Genomic DNA, 14,220 nt, shown 5'->3' with positions numbered 1-14,220 from the left:
CAATGGGTAGACAAGGAGCATTGATTTTGGAGAAAGGGTCGACAAGGAACTTTGATTGTGGGAAATGGGTAGATAAGGAACTTTGATTGTGGCCAATGGGTAGACAAGGAACGTTGATTATGGACAATGGGTAGACAAGGAATGTTGATGATAGACAATGGGTAGACAAGGCATGTTAATTGTAGACAATGGATAGACAAGGAATGTTGATTGTGGACAATGGATAGACAAGGAATGTTGATTGTGGACAATGGATAGACAAGGAATGTTGATTGTGGACAATGGGTAAACAAGGAATGTTGATTGTAGACAATGGATAGACAAGGAGCATTAATTGTGGACAATGGGTGGACAAGGAATGTTGATTGTGGACAATGGGTATACAAGGAGCATTGATTGTGGACAATGGGTAGACAAGGAGCATTGATTGTGGACAATGGGTAGCCAAGGAATGTTGATTGCGGACAATGGATAGACAAGGAGCATTCATTGTGGACAATGGGTAGACAAGGAGCATTGATTGTGGACAATGGGTAGACAAGGAGCATTGATTGTGGACAATGGATAGACAAGGAATGTTGATTGTGGACAATGGGTAGACAAGGAGCATTGATTTTGGAGAAAGGGTCGACAAGGAACATTGATTGTGGGAAATGGGTCGATAAGGAACTTTGATTGTGGCCAATGGGTAGACAAGGAACGTTGATTATGGACAATGGGTAGACAAGGAATGTTGATGATAGACAATGGGTAGACAAGGCATGTTAATTGTAGACAATGGATAGACAAGGAATGTTGATTGTGGAAAATGGATAGACAAGGAATGTTGATTGTGGACAATGGATAGACAAGGAATGTTGATTGTGGACAATGTGTAGACAATGAACATTGATTGTGGACAATGGGTAGACAAGGAGCATTGATTGTGGACAATGGATAGACAAGGAATGTTGATTGTGGACCATGGGTAGACAAGGAGCATTGATTTTGGAGAAAGGGTCGACAAGGAACATTGATTGTGGGAAATGGGTAGATAAGGAACTTTGATTGTGGCCAATGGGTAGACAAGGAACGTTGATTATGGACAATGGGTAGACAAGGAATGTTGATGATAGACAATGGGTAGACAAGGCATGTTAATTGTAGACAATGGATAGACAAGGAATGTTGATTGTGGACAATGGATAGACAAGGAATGTTGATTGTGGACAATGGATAGACAAGGAATGTTGATTGTGGACAATGGATAAACAAGGAATGTTGATTGTAGACAATGGATAGACAAGGAGCATTAATTGTGGACAATGGGTGGACAAGGAATGTTGATTGTGGACAATGGGTATACAAGGAGCATTGATTGTAGACAATGGGTAGACAAGGAGCATTGATTGTGGACAATGGGTAGCCAAGGAATATTGATTGCGGACAATGGGTAGACAAGGAGCATTGATTGTGGACAATGTGTCGTCAAGGAGCATTGATTGTGGACATTGGGTAGATGAGGAATGTTGATTGTCGACCATGGGTAGACCAGGAGCATTGATTGTGGACAATGGGTAGACAAGTAATGTTGATTGTGGACAATGGGTAGACAAAGAGCATTGATTGTGGACAATGTGTAGACAAGGAACATTGATTGTGGACAATGGGTAGACAAGGAGCATTGACTGTGGACAATGGATAGACAAGGAATGTTGATTGTGGACAATGCCTGGACAAGTAGCTTTGATTGTGGACAATGGGTAGTCAAGGAATGTTAATTGTGGACAATGGGTAGACAAGGAGCATTGATTTTGGAGAAAGGGTCGACAAGGAACATTGATTGTGGAAAATGGGTAGATAAGGAACTTTGATTGTGGCCAATGGGTAGACAAGGAACGTTGATTATGGACAATGGGTAGACAAGGAATGTTGATGATAGACAATGGGTAGACAAGGCATGTTAATTGTAGACAATGGATAGACAAGGAATGTTGATTGTGGTCAATGGGTAGACAAGGAACATTGATTGTAGAAAATGGATAGACAAGGAACATTGATTGTGGACAATGAATAGACATGGAATGTTGATTGTGGACAATGGATAGACAAGGAATGTTGATTGTGGGCAATGAATGGACAAGGAACATTGATTGGCGACAATTTATAGGCAGGAAATGTTGATTGCGGACAATGGGAAGACAAAGAATGTGGACAATGGGTCGACAAGGAACATTGATTGTGGGCAATGGATAGACAAGGAATGTTGATGGTAGACAATGGATAGCCAAGGAACATTAATTGTGGACAATGAATAGACAAGGAATGTTGATTGTAGACAATGGATAGACAAGTAACATTGGTTATAGGCAATGGATAGACAAGGCACATTGATTGTGGACAATGGATAGACAAGGAATGATGATTGTGGACAATGTGTCGACAAGGAATGTTGATGGTGGACAATGGGTAGACAAGGAATGTTGATTGTGGACAATGGATAGGCAAGGAATGTTGATTGTGGACAACGTGTAGACAAGGAGCATTGATTGTGGACAATGGGTAGACAAGGAATGTTGATTGTGGACAATGGGTAGAAAAGGAAAGTTGAGTGTAGACATTGGGTCGACATGGAGCGTTGATTTCGAATAATGGGTAGACAAGGAATGTTGATTGTGGACAATGGGTAGACAAGGAGCATTGATTGTTGACAATGGGTAGACAAGCAAAGTTGATTATGGACAATGGGTAGACAAGGAATGTTGATTATAGACAATGGGTAGACAAGGAATGTTGATTGTGGACAATGGGTAGACAAGGAACATTGATTGTGGACAATGGCTAGACAAGTAATGTTGTTTGTGGACAATGGATAGACAAGGAATTTTGATTGTGGTCAATGGGTAGACAAGGAACATTGATTGTAGAAAATGGATAGACAAGGAACATTGATTGTGGACAATGAATAGACAAGGAATGTTGATTATGGACAATGGATAGACAAGGAATGTTGTTTGTAGACAATGGGTATACAAGCAATGTTGATTGTGGACAATGGGTAGACAAGGAGCATTGATTGAGTACAATGGGTAGACAAAGAACATTGATTGTGGACTATGGCTGGCAAGAAATGTTGATTGTGGACAATGGGTGGACAAAGAATGTTGATTGTGGACAATGGGTAGACAAGGAATGTTGATTGTGGAAATTGGGTAGACAAGGAATGTTGATTGTAGACAATGGATCGGCAAGGAATGTTGATTGTGGACAATGGGTAGAAAATGAATGATGATTGTAGAAAATGGATCGACAAGGAATCTTGATTGTGGACAATGGGTAGTCGAGGAATGTTGATTATAGGCAATGGATAGACAAGGAACATTGATTGTGGACAATGGTTAGACAAGGAACATTTATTGTGGACAATGGGTCGACAGGGAATGTTGATTGTAGATAAAGGGTCGACAAGGCTCATTAATTGGGGACAATGGGTAGACAAAGAATGTTGATTGTGGACAATGGGTTGACAAGGAATGTTGATTGTGGTCCATGGGTAGACAAGGAACATTGATTGTAGAAAATGGATAGACAAGGAACATTGATTGTGAACAATGAATAGACAAGGAATGTTGATTGTGGACAATGGATAGACAAGTAATGTTGATTGTGGGCAATGAATGGACAAGGAACATTGATTGTCGACAATGAATACGCAAGAAATGTTGATTGTAGACAATGGGTAGACAAACAATGTTGATTGTGGACAATTGATAGACAAGGAATGTTGATTGTGGACAATGGTTAGACAGGGAATGTTGATTGTAGATAACGGGTGGACAAGGAGCATTAATTGGGGACAATAGGTGGACAAGGAATGTTGATTGTGGACAATGGGTAAACAAGGAATGTTGATTGTAGACAATGGATAGACAAGGAGCATTCATTGTGGACAATGGGTAGCCAAGGAATGTTGATTGCGGACAATGGGTAGACAAGGAGCATTCATTGTGGACAATGGGTAGACAAGGAGCATTGATTGTGGACAATGTGTCGTCAAGGAGCATTGATTGTGGACATTGGGTAGACGAGGAATGTTGATTGTCGACCATGGGTAGACCAGGAGCATTGATTGTGGACAATGGGTAGACAAGTAATGTTGATTGTGGACAATGGGTAGACAAGGAGCATTGATTGAGTACAATGGGTAGACAAAGAACATTGATTGTGGACTATGGCTGGAAAGAAATGTTGATTGTGGACAATGGGTGGACAAAGAATGTTGATTGTGGACAATGGGTAGACAAGGAATGTTGATTGTGGACAATGGGTAGACAAGGAATGTTGATTGTAGACAATGGATAGGCAAGGAATGTTGATTGTGGACAACGTGTAGACAAGGAGCATTGATTGTGGACAATGGGTAGACAAGGAATGTTGATTGTGGACAATGGGTAGAAAAGGAAAGTTGAGTGTAGACAATGGGTCGACATGGAGCGTTGATTTCGAATAATGGGTAGACAAGGAATGTTGATTGTGGACAATGGGTAGACAAGGAGCATTGATTGTGGACAATGGGTAGACAAGCAAAGTTGATTATGGACAATGGGTAGACAAGGAATGTTGATTATAGACAATGGGTTGACAAGCAATGTTGATTGTAGACAATGGATAGACAAGGAATGTTGACTGTGGACAATGGGTAGACAAGGAACATTGATTGTGGACAATGGCTAGACAAGTAATGTTGTTTGTGGACAATGGATAGACAAGGAATTTTGATTGTGGTCAATGGGTAGACAAGGAACATTGATTGTAGAAAATGGATAGACAAGGAACATTGATTGTGGACAATGAATAGACAAGGAATGTTGATTATGGACAATGGATAGACAAGGAATGTTGTTTGTAGACAATGGGTATACAAGGAATGTTGATTGTGGACAATGGGTAGACAAGGAGCATTGATTGTGGACAATGGGTAGCCAAGGAATGTTGATTGCGGACAATGGATAGACAAGGAGCATTCATTGTGGACAATGGGTAGACAAGGAGCATTGATTGTGGACAATGGGTAGACAAGGAGCATTGATTGTGGACAATGGATAGACAAGGAATGTTGATTGTGGACAATGGGTAGACAAGGAGCATTGATTTTGGAGAAAGGGTCGACAAGGAACATTGATTGTGGGAAATGGGTCGATAAGGAACTTTGATTGTGGCCAATGGGTAGACAAGGAACGTTGATTATGGACAATGGGTAGACAAGGAATGTTGATGATAGACAATGGGTAGACAAGGCATGTTAATTGTAGACAATGGATAGACAAGGAATGTTGATTGTGGAAAATGGATAGACAAGGAATGTTGATTGTGGACAATGGATAGACAAGGAATGTTGATTGTGGACAATGTGTAGACAATGAACATTGATTGTGGACAATGGGTAGACAAGGAGCATTGATTGTGGACAATGGATAGACAAGGAATGTTGATTGTGGACCATGGGTAGACAAGGAGCATTGATTTTGGAGAAAGGGTCGACAAGGAACATTGATTGTGGGAAATGGGTAGATAAGGAACTTTGATTGTGGCCAATGGGTAGACAAGGAACGTTGATTATGGACAATGGGTAGACAAGGAATGTTGATGATAGACAATGGGTAGACAAGGCATGTTAATTGTAGACAATGGATAGACAAGGAATGTTGATTGTGGACAATGGATAGACAAGGAATGTTGATTGTGGACAATGGATAGACAAGGAATGTTGATTGTGGACAATGGATAAACAAGGAATGTTGATTGTAGACAATGGATAGACAAGGAGCATTAATTGTGGACAATGGGTGGACAAGGAATGTTGATTGTGGACAATGGGTATACAAGGAGCATTGATTGTGGACAATGGGTAGACAAGGAGCATTGATTGTGGACAATGGGTAGCCAAGGAATATTGATTGCGGACAATGGGTAGACAAGGAGCATTGATTGTGGACAATGTGTCGTCAAGGAGCATTGATTGTGGACATTGGGTAGATGAGGAATGTTGATTGTCGACCATGGGTAGACCAGGAGCATTGATTGTGGACAATGGGTAGACAAGTAATGTTGATTGTGGACAATGGGTAGACAAAGAGCATTGATTGTGGACAATGTGTAGACAAGGAACATTGATTGTGGACAATGGGTAGACAAGGAGCATTGACTGTGGACAATGGATAGACAAGGAATGTTGATTGTGGACAATGCCTGGACAAGTAGCTTTGATTGTGGACAATGGGTAGTCAAGGAATGTTAATTGTGGACAATGGGTAGACAAGGAGCATTGATTTTGGAGAAAGGGTCGACAAGGAACATTGATTGTGGAAAATGGGTAGATAAGGAACTTTGATTGTGGCCAATGGGTAGACAAGGAACGTTGATTATGGACAATGGGTAGACAAGGAATGTTGATGATAGACAATGGGTAGACAAGGCATGTTAATTGTAGACAATGGATAGACAAGGAATGTTGATTGTGGTCAATGGGTAGACAAGGAACATTGATTGTAGAAAATGGATAGACAAGGAACATTGATTGTGGACAATGAATAGACATGGAATGTTGATTGTGGACAATGGATAGACAAGGAATGTTGATTGTGGGCAATGAATGGACAAGGAACATTGATTGGCGACAATTTATAGGCAGGAAATGTTGATTGCGGACAATGGGAAGACAAAGAATGTGGACAATGGGTCGACAAGGAACATTGATTGTGGGCAATGGATAGACAAGGAATGTTGATGGTAGACAATGGATAGCCAAGGAACATTAATTGTGGACAATGAATAGACAAGGAATGTTGATTGTAGACAATGGATAGACAAGTAACATTGGTTATAGGCAATGGATAGACAAGGCACATTGATTGTGGACAATGGATAGACAAGGAATGATGATTGTGGACAATGTGTCGACAAGGAATGTTGATGGTGGACAATGGGTAGACAAGGAATGTTGATTGTGGACAATGGATAGGCAAGGAATGTTGATTGTGGACAACGTGTAGACAAGGAGCATTGATTGTGGACAATGGGTAGACAAGGAATGTTGATTGTGGACAATGGGTAGAAAAGGAAAGTTGAGTGTAGACATTGGGTCGACATGGAGCGTTGATTTCGAATAATGGGTAGACAAGGAATGTTGATTGTGGACAATGGGTAGACAAGGAGCATTGATTGTTGACAATGGGTAGACAAGCAAAGTTGATTATGGACAATGGGTAGACAAGGAATGTTGATTATAGACAATGGGTAGACAAGGAATGTTGATTGTGGACAATGGGTAGACAAGGAACATTGATTGTGGACAATGGCTAGACAAGTAATGTTGTTTGTGGACAATGGATAGACAAGGAATTTTGATTGTGGTCAATGGGTAGACAAGGAACATTGATTGTAGAAAATGGATAGACAAGGAACATTGATTGTGGACAATGAATAGACAAGGAATGTTGATTATGGACAATGGATAGACAAGGAATGTTGTTTGTAGACAATGGGTATACAAGCAATGTTGATTGTGGACAATGGGTAGACAAGGAGCATTGATTGAGTACAATGGGTAGACAAAGAACATTGATTGTGGACTATGGCTGGCAAGAAATGTTGATTGTGGACAATGGGTGGACAAAGAATGTTGATTGTGGACAATGGGTAGACAAGGAATGTTGATTGTGGAAATTGGGTAGACAAGGAATGTTGATTGTAGACAATGGATCGGCAAGGAATGTTGATTGTGGACAATGGGTAGAAAATGAATGATGATTGTAGAAAATGGATCGACAAGGAATCTTGATTGTGGACAATGGGTAGTCGAGGAATGTTGATTATAGGCAATGGATAGACAAGGAACATTGATTGTGGACAATGGTTAGACAAGGAACATTTATTGTGGACAATGGGTCGACAGGGAATGTTGATTGTAGATAAAGGGTCGACAAGGCTCATTAATTGGGGACAATGGGTAGACAAAGAATGTTGATTGTGGACAATGGGTTGACAAGGAATGTTGATTGTGGTCCATGGGTAGACAAGGAACATTGATTGTAGAAAATGGATAGACAAGGAACATTGATTGTGAACAATGAATAGACAAGGAATGTTGATTGTGGACAATGGATAGACAAGTAATGTTGATTGTGGGCAATGAATGGACAAGGAACATTGATTGTCGACAATGAATACGCAAGAAATGTTGATTGTAGACAATGGGTAGACAAACAATGTTGATTGTGGACAATTGATAGACAAGGAATGTTGATTGTGGACAATGGTTAGACAGGGAATGTTGATTGTAGATAACGGGTGGACAAGGAGCATTAATTGGGGACAATAGGTGGACAAGGAATGTTGATTGTGGACAATGGGTAAACAAGGAATGTTGATTGTAGACAATGGATAGACAAGGAGCATTCATTGTGGACAATGGGTAGCCAAGGAATGTTGATTGCGGACAATGGGTAGACAAGGAGCATTCATTGTGGACAATGGGTAGACAAGGAGCATTGATTGTGGACAATGTGTCGTCAAGGAGCATTGATTGTGGACATTGGGTAGACGAGGAATGTTGATTGTCGACCATGGGTAGACCAGGAGCATTGATTGTGGACAATGGGTAGACAAGTAATGTTGATTGTGGACAATGGGTAGACAAGGAGCATTGATTGAGTACAATGGGTAGACAAAGAACATTGATTGTGGACTATGGCTGGAAAGAAATGTTGATTGTGGACAATGGGTGGACAAAGAATGTTGATTGTGGACAATGGGTAGACAAGGAATGTTGATTGTGGACAATGGGTAGACAAGGAATGTTGATTGTAGACAATGGATAGGCAAGGAATGTTGATTGTGGACAACGTGTAGACAAGGAGCATTGATTGTGGACAATGGGTAGACAAGGAATGTTGATTGTGGACAATGGGTAGAAAAGGAAAGTTGATTATGGACAATGGGTAGACAAGGAATGTTGATTATAGACAATGGGTTGACAAGCAATGTTGATTGTAGACAATGGATAGACAAGGAATGTTGACTGTGGACAATGGGTAGACAAGGAACATTGATTGTGGACAATGGCTAGACAAGTAATGTTGTTTGTGGACAATGGATAGACAAGGAATTTTGATTGTGGTCAATGGGTAGACAAGGAACATTGATTGTAGAAAATGGATAGACAAGGAACATTGATTGTGGACAATGAATAGACAAGGAATGTTGATTATGGACAATGGATAGACAAGGAATGTTGTTTGTAGACAATGGGTATACAAGGAATGTTGATTGTGGACAATGGGTAGACAAGGAGCATTGATTGAGTACAATGGGTAGACAAAGAACATTGATTGTGGACTATGGCTGGCAAGAAATGTTGATTGTGGACAATGGGTGGACAAAGAATGTTGATTGTGGACAATGGGTAGACAAGGAATGTTGATTGTGGACAATGGGTAGACAAGGAATGTTGATTGTAGACAATGGATCGGCAAGGAATGTTGATTGTGGACAATGGGTAGAAAATGAATGATGATTGTAGAAAATGGATCGACAAGGAATCTTGATTGTGGACAATGGGTAGTCGAGGAATGTTGATTATAGGCAATGGATAGACAAGGAACATTGATTGTGGACAATGGTTAGACAAGGAACATTTATTGTGGACAATGGGTCAACAGGGAATGTTGATTGTAGATAAAGGGTCGACAAGGCTCATTAATTGGGGACAATGGGTAGACAAGGAGCATTGATTGTGGACAATGGGTAGACAAGGAATGTTGATTGTGGACAATGGGTTGACAAGGAATGTTGATTGTGGTCCATGGGTAGACAAGGAACATTGATTGTAGAAAATGGATAGACAAGGAACATTGATTGTGAACAATGAATAGACAAGGAATGTTGATTGTGGACATTGGATAGACAAGTAATGTTGATTGTGGGCAATGAATGGACAAGGAACATTGATTGTCGACAATGAATACGCAAGAAATGTTGATTGTAGACAATGGGTAGACAAAGAATGTTGATTGTGGACAATTGATAGACAAGGAATGTTGATTGTGGACAATGGGTAGACAGGGAATGTTGATTGTAGATAACGGGTGGACAAGGAGCATTAATTGGGGACAATAGGTGGACAAGGAATGTTGATTGTGGACAATGGGAAAACAAGGAATGTTGATTGTAGACAATGGATAGACAAGGAGCATTGATTGTGGACAATGGGTAGCCAAGGAATGTTGATTGCGGACAATGGGTAGACAAGGAGCATTCATTGTGGACAATGGGTAGACAAGGAGCATTGATTGTGGACAATGTGTCGTCAAGGAGCATTGATTGTGGACATTGGGTAGACGAGGAATGTTGATTGTCGACCATGGGTAGACCAGGAGCATTGATTGTGGACAATGGGTAGACAAGTAATGTTGATTGTGGACAATGGGTAGACAAGGAGCATTGATTGTGGATAATGGGTAGACAAGGAACATTGATTGTGGACAATGGGTAGACAAGGAGCATTGATTTTGGAGAAAGGGTCGACAAGGAACATTGATTGTGGAAAATGGGGAGATAAGGAACTTTAATTGTGGCCAATGGGTAGACAAGGAACTTTGATTATGGACAATGGGTAGACAAGGAATGTTGATGATAGACAATGGGTAGACAAGGAATGTTAATTGTAGACAATGGATAGACAAGGAATGTTGATTGTGGACAATGGATAGACAAGGAATGTTGATTGTGGTCAATGGGTAGACAAGGAACATTGATTGTAGAAAATGGATAGACAAGGAACATTGATTGTGAACAATGAATAGACAAGGAATGTTGATTGTGGACAATGGATAGACAAGAAATTTTGATTGTGGGCAATGAATGGACAAGGAACATTGATTGGCGACAATGAATAGGCAGGAAATCTTGATTGCGGACAATGGGAAGACAAAGAATGTTGATTGTGGACAATGGGTAGACAAGGAACATTGATTGTGGGCAATGGATAGACAAGGAATGTTGATTGTAGACAATGGATAGCCAAGGAACATTAATTGTGGACAATGAATAGACAAGGAATGTTGATTGTAGACAATGGATAGACAAGTAACATTGGTTATAGACAATGGATAGACAAGGCACATTGATTGTGGACAATGTATAGACAAGAAATGATGATTGTGGACAATGTGTCGACAAGGAATGTTGATTGGGGACAATGGGTAGACAAGGAATGTTGATTGTGGACAATGGATAGGCAAGATATGTCGATTGTGGACAACGTGTAGACAAGGAGCATTGATTGTGGACAATGGGTAGACAAGGAATGTTGATTGTGGACAATGGGTAGAAAAGGAAAGTTGAGTGTCGACAATGGGTAGACATTGAGCGTTGATTTCGAATAATGGGTAGACAAGGAATGTTGTTTGTGGACAATGGGTAGACAAGGAGCATTGATTGTGGACAATGGGTAGACAAGCAAAGTTGATTATGGACAATGGGTAGACAAGGAATGTTGAATATAGACAATGGGTTGACAAGGAATGTTGATTGTAGACAATGGATAGACAAGGAATATTGATTGTGGACAATGGGTAGACAAGGAACATTGATTGTGGACAATGAATAGACAAGGAATGTTGATTGTGGACAATGGATAGACAAGTAATGTTGATTGTGGGCAATGAATGGACAAGGAACATTGATTGTTGACAATGAATAGTCAAGAAATGCTGATTGTGGACAATGGGTGGACAAAGAATGTTGATTGTGGACAACGGGTAGACAAGGAATGTTGAATGTGGACAATGGTAGACAAGGAATGTTGATTGTAGACAATGGATCGGCAAGGAATGTTGATTGTGGACAATGGTTAGACAAGGAACATTTATTGTGGACAATGGGTCGACAGGGAATGTTGATTGTAGATAAAGGGTCGACAAGGCTCATTAATTGGGGACAATGGGTAGACAAGGAGCATTGATTGTGGACAATGGGTAGACAAGGAATGTTGATTGTGGACAATGGGTTGACAAGGAATGTTGATTGTGGTCCATGGGTAGACAAGGAACATTGATTGTAGAAAATGGATAGACAAGGAACATTGATTGTGAACAATGAATAGACAAGGAATGCTGATTGTGGACAATGGATAGACAAGTAATGTTGATTGTGGGCAATGAATGGACAAGGAACATTGATTGTCGACAATGAATACGCAAGAAATGTTGATTGTAGACAATGGGTAGACAAAGAATGTTGATTGTGGACAATTGATAGACAAGGAATGTTGATTGTGGACAATGGGTAGACAGGGAATGTTGATTGTAGATAACGGGTGGACAAGGAGCATTAATTGGGGACAATAGGTGGACAAGGAATGTTGATTGTGGACAATGGGTAAACAAGGAATGTTGATTGTAGACAATGGATAGACAAGGAGCATTGATTGTGGACAATGGGTAGCCAAGGAATGTTGATTGCGGACAATGGGTAGACAAGGAGCATTCATTGTGGACAATGGGTAGACAAGGAGCATTGATTGTAGACAATGTGTCGTCAAGGAGCATTGATTGTGGACATTGGGTAGACGAGGAATGTTGATTGTCGACCATGGGTAGACCAGGAGCATTGATTGTGGACAATGGGTAGACAAATAATGTTGATTGTGGACAATGGGTAGACAAGGAGCATTGATTGTGGACAATGGGTAGACAAGGAACATTGATTGTGGACAATGGGTAGACAAGGAGCATTGACTGTGGACAATGGATAGACAAGGAATGTTGATTGTGGACAATGCCTGGACAAGTAGCTTTGATTGTGGACAATGGCTAGTCAAGGAATGTTCATTGTGGACAATGGGTAGACAAGGAGCATTGATTTTGGAGAAAGGGTCGACAAGGAACATTGATTGTGGAAAATGGGGAGATAAGGAACTTTAATTGTGGCCAATGGGTAGACAAGGAACTTTGATTATGGACAATGGGTCGACAAGGAATGTTGATGATAGACAATGGGTAGACAAGGAATGTTAATTGTAGACAATGGATAGACAAGGAATGTTGATTGTGGACAATGGATAGACAAGGAATGTTGATTGTGGTCAATGGGTAGACAAGGAACATTGATTGTAGAAAATGGATAGACAAGGAACATTGATTGTGGACAATGAATAGACAAGGAATGTTGATTGTGGACAATGGATAGACAAGAAATGTTGATTGTGGGCAATGAATGGACAAGGAACATTGATTGGCGACAATGAATAGGCAGGAAATGTTGATTGCGGACAATGGGAAGACAAAGAATGTTGATTGTGGACAATGGGTAGACAAGGAACATTGATTGTGGGCAATGGATAGACAAGGAATGTTGATTGTAGACAATGGATAGCCAAGGAACATTAATTGTGGACAATGAATAGACAAGGAATGTTGATTGTAGACAATGGATAGACAAGTAACATTGGTTATAGACAATGGATATACAAGGCACATTGATTGTGGACAATGTATAGACAAGGAATGATGATTGTGGACAATGTGTCGACAAGGAATGTTGATTGGGGACAATGGGTAGACAAGGAATGTTGATTGTGGACAATGGATAGGCAAGATATGTTGATTGTGGACAACGTGTAGACAAGGAGCATTGATTGTGGACAATGGGTAGACAAGGAATGTTGATTGTGGACAATGGGTAGAAAAGGAAAGTTGAGTGTCGACAATGGGTAGACATTGAGCGTTGATTTCGAATAATGGGTAGACAAGGAATGTTGTTTGTGGACAATGGGTAGACAAGGAGCATTGATTGTGGACAATGGGTAGACAAGCAAAGTTGATTATGGACAATGGGTAGACAAGGAATGTTGAATATAGACAATGGGTTGACAAGGAATGTTGATTGTAGACAATGGATAGACAAGGAATATTGATTGTGGACAATGGGTAGACAAGGAACATTGATTGTGGACAATGAATAGACAAGGAATGTTGATTGTGGACAATGGATAGACAAGTAATGTTGATTGTGGGCAATGAATGGACAAGGAACATTGATTGTTGACAATGAATAGGCAAGAAATGTTGATTGTGGACAATGGGTAGACAAAGAATGTTGATTGTGGACAATGGGTAGACGAGGAATATTGATTGTGGGCAATGGATAGACAAGGAATGTTGTTTGTAGACAATGGGTATA

This window comes from Pristiophorus japonicus, chromosome 5 (assembly GCF_044704955.1).
Source record: "Pristiophorus japonicus isolate sPriJap1 chromosome 5, sPriJap1.hap1, whole genome shotgun sequence".
Classification (NCBI taxonomy): Eukaryota; Metazoa; Chordata; class Chondrichthyes; family Pristiophoridae; genus Pristiophorus; species Pristiophorus japonicus.
This window is presented reverse-complemented; position numbering follows the sequence as displayed.